The sequence below is a fragment of the Triticum aestivum genome, chromosome 4B (assembly GCF_018294505.1).
Source record: "Triticum aestivum cultivar Chinese Spring chromosome 4B, IWGSC CS RefSeq v2.1, whole genome shotgun sequence".
NCBI classification, from domain to species: domain Eukaryota; kingdom Viridiplantae; phylum Streptophyta; class Magnoliopsida; order Poales; family Poaceae; genus Triticum; species Triticum aestivum.
In genome coordinates, this window is record NC_057804.1 from 516,733,200 (window position 1) to 516,740,924 (window position 7,725).

Sequence of the window (7,725 nt, forward strand, 5' to 3'; positions counted from 1 at the left end):
GCGATGAGCGAAAACAACTAAATGGTTAGCCAGATCAAATTGTGTGCGATAGACGGCATACAGTTCACTCATGAACTATTTGGGATGAGCCAAGACAACAAAAACAGACAGCCATACCAAGGTGTGTGTGATAGAAGGCATACATGTCACTCGGATGAACTGTTTGCGATGAGCCAAAACAACTAAAACGACTTGGCTTAACAAGAAGTGTGTGATACCGACAAACAAGTCAGCAATCAGAATTGTGTGGGAAGACTGATAATAACACAAACGATTGCTCCAGATAAGTCGTGTGTGTTGTGGGAAAACGGTTGGTGGTAAACAAATGTCAACGATTGATGATCCGACGGGTTCCGTGGTTTAATCCATATGCGATGTGATTTGCTTATTCTGCACAACATCTATGCTCTGTCTATAGAACAAGAATTTAATAACCAAATTAAACATCCATTTACATAAGTGACAACACACATAACATTACACACCAATGTAAACAATTACATGCATGATAAACTAGGATAAACGATCATCTAATCATCATCTACTTCTTCTTGTGACGCTTGCCGCCGCTGCTCTGCGCGTGGCTCGATCCCTCGTCGATTATAGGAAGGAGGCACTCCCTCATGTCAATGATCGGCATGTGCGTCTCGTAGCATGTGTACACGTTCTTGGCCGCGAACTTGAGGTGAGCTTCATCTAGTCTCCGCATCCAGGCCCCATGCCAGGCTGCAGGATTTTTCTTGGCGTCGTTCTTCATGTTACCATAGTACGGGTCGATGATGGCCGCGGCGAGGTCAATGAGGAAATCATTTTTCTTTGTGCTGCCCCAGACCCTGTAGTGGCCATGGATGTCGACAAGCTTCTGGTGGGGCAAGCCCAGAATCTCAAGCGCTTTTACATCGTTGGTGGTGTCCATCATAGCTAACTGGTAGTTGGGGCTACTGACAAACCTGGTGAAATGCTCACAAGGCCTTGTGACCAGGCAGTAGTGGTAGACGAGGACATGATGGCGCACACACAACTGGGCAATGGCAACTTTCTGATCTTTCCTGGAAGGACTACCGGTGTACTGGAGATGGAATCCGGCCACTTTGTACTTCTCATCCTCAACAAGCAACTGCTCCATGGTGTTTATGGAGTCCTCCACCATGGTCGGTTCGATGGTGTACACCACCGAGAGGTCCTTCTCCCTCACGTCGGTGTTCACATGATGCATGCCGAACTCCATTGGAGCGCCGCTAGATATCCTCTCTGTATGTGTCATCGTGGGTGTGCTTGTTGTGTTGTGGAGCGCAATCAAAAGGTTGAAGAGACTAAGGTTATAATGGCTACGGAAATTAGTGGGGAGGCTTGGCCTGGATATCGGCATGCCCAGATGGTAGTTTTGCAGTGCGTAACTCCATCATGCCGCACATAACTGCATCATGGCAAAGCGCGCGGCGTAACTGCATGCATATCCCCCCCAACGTGATAGTGCATCGACCCCAACCGCTGGCAGAGCGCGCATAGAGGGACACGAGAGCAGAGCGCGTGAAGTGACATGGGCAGAGCATGCACCAGCCGCATCAACGCCGAGCAGAGCGTGTGGAGGGATGCGTGCAGAGCGCGAGGATGGACACGAGAGCAGAGCGCATGGAGGGACGCAAGCAGAGCACACCACGGCCGCCTCAATGGCGAGCAACCACATGCATAATTATTGCAAATATCAGCTGTGAAAGTGCAATTAATCCCCGGGTGGTTTTGGTAATTCATAACAATGTATGGCTCATTGAACTAATATCCATTCAAGATAAATATTTCAGGAATTTTGATGAATGGATGGCATGGACTAGCGATGTGGACCTCTCAAAATACTAAGGACATACATTGGCAAAAGCTTAAGACTCCTCATCTTTGTTTTAGTGATCCAAGATCACGTTGAGTCCATGGGAAAGCCAATACTATTAAAAGGGGATGAGGTGTTGCTTAATGGCTTGCTTGCTCAAATGCTTAGTGATATTACTCCAAATCCCTCAACCACTTTCTCCATCCAAATATTGTCCAAAATCTAAACTCCAACTCGGCCCCACCAATTCTTTCTATCCGGAGCCATCGAGTTCACATGACATAGCCACTGCCAGAAACCCTAGCAATTCGGTCTCACCAATACGGATCTCAGTCTCACCGAGATGGCCTTGCAAACTCTTTGTTGCCTGTTGTAGTTATTTTGGTCTCACCGAAATGTGCAATCGGTCCCACCGAGTTTGCTTGACAAACTCTCTGTTGCTCAATTGCTTCACTTCGGTCTCACCGAGATGATGCAATCGGTGCCACCGAGATGATGTTTTGCCCTAAGCCCTAGCACATCAGTCCCACCAAGTTGTTCTAGTCGGTCCCACCGAGATTCTTAACGTTCACATTTTTTAACTGATCGGTGCCACCGAGTTTAACCATTTGGTCTCACCGAGTTGAGTCAAATGTGTGTAACGATTGGATTTTGTGTGAAGGCTATATATACCCCCACCCCTTCTCCATTTGTGACAGAGCCACCAGAACGTGCCTACACTACTACTCATTTTCTGAGGGAGAACCACCTACTCATGTGTTGAGATCAAGACATTCCATTCCTACCACAAGATTCTTGATTTCTAGCCTTCCCCAAGTTGCTTTCCACTTAAATCTTCTTTCCACCATATCCAAATTTGTGTGAGAGAGAGTTGAGTGTTGGGGAAACTATCATTTGAAGCACAAGAGCAAGGAGTTCATCATCAACACACCATCTATTACCTTTTGGAGAGTGGTGTCTCCTAGATTGGTTAGGGCTCACTTGGGAGCCTCCGACATATTGTGGAGTTGAACCAAGAAGTTTGTAAGGGCAAGGATATCGCCTACTTTGTGAAGATCTACCCGAGTGAGGCAAGTCCTTCATGGGGGTGGCCATGGTGGGATAGACAAGGTTGGTTCATCGTGGACCCTTCAGGGGTGGAGTCCTCCGTGGACTTGCATAGCCATTACCCTTCGTGGGTTGAAGTCTCCATCAACGTGGACGTACGATAGCACCACCTATCGGAACTACGCAAAAAATATCCGTGTCTCCATTGCATTTGCCTTCTCCAAACCCTTCCCTTTACCTTCATATGCAATGTTTTACTTTCCGCAGCTATACTCTTAGAATTGAATGTGTAGGTTCATTGCTTGACTTGTTCTAGTTGCTAAAATCTGCCCACAAGTAAAATTAGGAAAATGATATATTTTTATTTGGTCAAGTAATCTAGCTAATCACCCCCCCCCCCTCTAGACATACTTTTGATCCTACAATTTCTATCAGAGCTTTGGTCTCCATTAGCCTCGATTTCCATAGCTTTGGTGATCATAACCTTGGTTTCACAACCTAGGAGAGTATGGCATCTAGCGAGGGAAATTACCATTGTAGAGGTCCTTACTTTGATGGTACTAATTTTGCTAGTTGGAAGCATAAGATGAAAATGCATATTCTTGGTCATAACGCCACTATTTGGGTTGTTGTTCGTATTGGCTTGAAGGTGAATACTTTGAAGATGGTAGAGAACAGATTGTGAAGCCACCGCGGATGAATCGAAGATGGTGCAATACAATGCTCAAACTTGTGATATTTGTTTGCACATGAACACATCACCATGTACCCTCGACACCGGGGGTGATGCACCGCAGCTCACGTCGAAGGAGACCCGGCCGGAAGCATGGTACGCAAGCAATCCGGTGGGTGCTTTTGTAGACCCGAAACCACATGCTCGGGAGGGACCCCGTCTAGACGCGCGATGGCTATGGGCTTCCCTAGGTCGACCTAATCGCCCCTAAGGCCTCGTGGATCGCTGCCCTCCTTCACAAAGAACGAGAAAGAAGAAGAACCAGGGAGAGGGATAAAAATAAAGGTAAAAACATGGTAAATGAATTGATCGATTGTTTGTTGTTCAATCGGCCGTCACCTCTCATATATTTATGAGGCGGCTGGACTTCCTGTACAAGAAAAGGACTAAAAATTCCGTCGAAAACATCAAAAACCTAACTCGGATAGGAATCTTAGGCAATTTTCCGGATCAACTCGGTCACACCGCTTGGCTTGCTTCGGTCAACCGAGTGAATGTTTCCAACTCTCTATATCCTTCTATGATTTCCTGGATCAACTCGGTCTCACCGATTGGTTTGTTTTGGTCCACCGAGTGAACGTTGCCAACTCTCTGTCTCCTTCTATAATTTTCCAGATCAACTCGGTCTCACTGAGTCAATCAACTCGGTCAGTCCGAATTGACTCTGCTGTTGGGGAACATAGCATGCAATTTCAAAATAAATCCTACGCTCACGCAAGATCTATCTAGGAGATGCATAGAAACTAGGGGGAGAGTGTGTCCACATACCATCGTAGACCGAAAGCGGTAGCATTTGACAACGCGGTTGATGTAGTCGAACTTCTTCTTGTTCCGACCGATCAAGCACCGAATGTACGTCACCTCTGAGTTCTGCACACGTTCAGCTTGATGACGTCTCCTCCTTCTTGATCCAGCAAGCAGGAGAGGAGAAATTGATGGGATGACAACCAACACGACAGCATGGTGGTGATGGTGGTGGTGGAGCGCCGACAGCGCTTCGCTAAGCGTCGCTGGGACGAGGCGATGGAACTATGGAGTAACTGGAGAGAGAGAGAGGCTCCAAGGGCTTTGTGTGTCCTCTTGGGGTGTCCCTCCCTTCTATATATAGGTGGAGGGGCGTGCCAACAGCCCATCCAAAGTCCAAGGCGCAGCCAAGGGGGAGGAGGACTTGGAATCCAAGTCCAATCCTATTCCTACTAGGACTCCTTCCTTTTTTTCCTTTCCCTAGCCACATGGGCTTTTGAGGACTTGGTGCGCCTAGCCCAATAAGGCTAGGGCACCTCCCTGCAGCCCATGCTAGCCCTTGGGTCGTGGTGAACCCACTTTTGGACTTCCGGACTCCTCCAAAATCCTCCGGAACCTTCTAGAAGCTTCCCGGTACAATACCGAAAAACTGCACCTTTTTCCAGAACCCAAAATATGACTTCCTATATATAAATCTTTACCTCTCGACCATTCCGAGGCTCCTCGTGACGTCCGGAATCTCATCCGGGACTCTGAACAACATTTGGTTACCACTCATCAAATACCCCAATACTACTCTAGCGTCAACGAACGTTAAGCGTGCGGACCCTACGGGTTCGAGAACTTTGTAGACATGACCGATACACCTCTCTGGTCAATAACCAATAGCAGAACCTGGATGCTCATATTGGCTCCCACATGTTCTAGGAAGATCTTTATCGGTCGAACCGTTATGACAACATACACAATTCCCTTTGGCATCGGTATGTTACTTGCCCGAGATTCGATCGTCGGTATCTTTATACCTAGTTCAATCTCGTTACCAGCCACTCTCTTTACTTGTTCCGTAATACATCATCCCGCAACTAACTCATCAGTCACTATGCTTGCAAGGCTTCTTATCATGTGTATTACCGAGAGGGCCCAGAGATACCTCTCTGATACTCGGAGTGACAAATCCTAATCTCGATCTATGCTAACCCAACAAACACCTTCGGAGATACCTCTAGAGCATCTTTATAATCACCCGGTTACGTTGTGACATTTGATAGCACATAAGGCATTCCTCCGGTATCCGGGAGTTGCATAATCTCATAGTCGAAGGAATACGTATTTGACATGAAGAAAGTAGTAAATAAAACTGAACGATCATAATGCTAAGCTAAAGAATGAGTCTTGTCCATCACATCATTATCCTAATGATGTGATCCCGTTTATCAAATGACAACACATGTCTATGGTTAGGAAACTTAACCATTTTTTATCAACGAGCTAGTCCAGTAGAGGCTTACTAGGGACGCGGTATTTTGTATATGTATCCACACATGTATCAAGTTTCCGGTTAATACAATTCTAGCTTGAGTAATAAACATTTATCATGAAATAAGGAAATATAAAATAACAACTTTATTATTGCCTCTAGGGCATATTTCCTTCATTTGCAATTGTTGTTTCTGACCTTGTTTTGCCTCCACAAGTTGCATACGACCTCGGATTAAGATGATTTTTATACCAAAACCGATCGTTTCTATGTTACAAAGACAATTTGTGCAGATAAGTTTTCCATACGAGGCCGTCTCGAGGGCATAATCATCCAAGCGGTGTCCTGGACACAAAATCTCAGTATTTCGGACACAACTTCGGCCTTAGAAATGAGGTCGGATGGCTATGGCCCAAATATCAAAGTTTCTCCTTTTGACGATACATGACTTTCTAACTTTGAGGACTTTTCCATTTGAGGCCTTCTTAATTATGTTTTTGATTATGCCAAAATCTGGTGTCAACACATGCCCTCCTATTTTTCGGCAAAACTTGTGTGCCGAAATATAACTTGCACGAAGTTTCTTCTAAGCGCGATGTCAACACTCCATCGGACATTTTGTACATGCTTAGGACGATAAGTATATATCGGCCATTTAGGTTAGCAACAAAAGTGAAGCTAATCGAACATATGATGATTTGGTAATACCCTTTCATGATCTAAGAAATTATATTGCATCCATGGATTAAAATAAGCCCATTGAGGGTAACCAATCATACCTAATGACGAATTCCATGGCATAGGCATTACCGACATAGTTGAAGAATATGGATAATGTGTGGACCAAAGATGTTGAAACCTTCGGCTTGGTCCTTCATAGTTTTCACTCTTTTCCTTCTTCACCTTTGCCGCACTTCTTATAATGGAAGTTTGCACATCATCCTTATTTTTAGTACTTCCTTTGGGAACCCATGCCATGTTTCTTTCTTCAAGTTCTTGTGCACTAAGTTTTTGTACTTTCTTCTTTTACCAATATGATAAGCTGAGTGAGCACCCCGTATGTGATTTTGTTCTAAGCAATGGCAATTCTTGTTTTACCTTGTGCACTCTCAACTTCTTCCGTTCAGATTTGGCACTTGATTGACTTGCCTCACTGCCTTTACTATCCAATGTCAACACTTTAATTGGCTCTTTTTCATTTGAGATCATATCTGAAGTGGCAATTTTACGATCATCTCTTTTGACGCGGTAGACTTGCTCAACCACCTCCTTATTCTTCCTTGTGCTACGAACTGATTCCTTTTATTGAAATGGTCTTGAACATATGATTGATCACTGAACGTTGGTCTTCTTGGAGCTGCATAATATTGGTGAGATGGTTTCACTACAAAAAAAGACACATCCGTGACATTTTGGGCCGAACGGAATTTTTTTTCTGCATGCTTATGACACTTCTATGATGATACTTATGACAAAACCCGGTATCATCATAGATGTGGTGGACTCCTACTTCTATGAAAAAAAATCATGATAGAAAATGGGCTTTTCATCCTGGGCGGGCCAAAGACGCTACTGCATGACATTCTTTAGGCCGTCCATGATGGAAAAAACCGTGGTAGAAGCGAGGGCGAGGAAAATATCGGGGAGTTCCCGGTTACGGTGGGTGGTCGGGGCCAGGAGATCCACGGAGGTTTCCGCGTTTCTCTCGTGTATGCATGTCTGTTGGAGGCATTGGCTAAATCAATCTGAGCGATCGATCCCTTGGCTGTTAACTGAACCCGAGTGATTCATTCGCTGCTGACTGAACCCAAGAGATTCCTTCGCTGCGCTGCTAACTGAACTCGAGCGATTGATCATTGTTGCTGCTTACTGAAACCGATCGAGCCCCCGTGCGAG